Below are 845 nucleotides of genomic sequence, written 5' to 3' on the forward strand. Positions count from 1 at the left end.
GGAGGCAAGACAGGCACGCAGACAGCAGTGGGGGTGGGGGGGTGGGGGGCAGAGAGGTGGGGGGTGGGTAGCAGAGACGGTACCCCTTTCCTGCTAAAACACTGGGATGCTCACTCCCTCATGACCCCTCCGTCCGCCCGACCCTAACCCACTCTCAAAACCATGCCACCCCTCAGGGGCAGGCGCACGCACAGACACACACACACACACACACACAGACACAGAGACACACACCGCCCCCACCCCAGCGGATCCCAAGTGAGTTAATCCTTCACGGATTCCCCTCCCCCGGCTCCCACAGGCAGATCAATGATTTATTTATTGTTTGCCAAGCTGTGTGTGCGGTCACAGTACAATCTTCCCACTCAGTCCTCTGTTACAGAGCCCACAGCCAGTAACTCACCGAGAAAGCAAGGACTTGGGGTAGAGGGATAAGTGCTGAGTCACAGGGCGCTCAGGGAGGGAGGCAGACGCGTGTCAACACGGAGAACGGGGGAGGGGGTGGCGAGAGACACAGATACAGGCGAACACAGCCATACGGAACAGGGGCTGAGAAACAGACAAAACCGAGAAGGTGGGATTGGAGTTGGGGGAGTTGGGGGAGGTGGGGGGCGTAATTACAGAGACGGAGACACAGAATAAAACGAGAGATCCAGGGGGAAAACGGAAAGGAGAACGTGGGGTTTGGGCGAGAGGACAGGTCAGGAAGTGTGGGAGCAGAGAGAATGAATGAAGGAGAGAGGAGAGTTGGTGAGCAAGGAAGTGAGTGCAGGAAAGAAAGGCGGTGGGGGGAGAAAGAGAGAGAGAGAGACACACAGAGACACAAAAAAGAAAGCGGGAAGGGA

This window comes from Rhincodon typus, unplaced genomic scaffold, assembly GCF_021869965.1.
Source record: "Rhincodon typus isolate 14 unplaced genomic scaffold, sRhiTyp1.1 hic_rhity00004644, whole genome shotgun sequence".
Lineage (NCBI taxonomy): Eukaryota > Metazoa > Chordata > Chondrichthyes > Orectolobiformes > Rhincodontidae > Rhincodon > Rhincodon typus.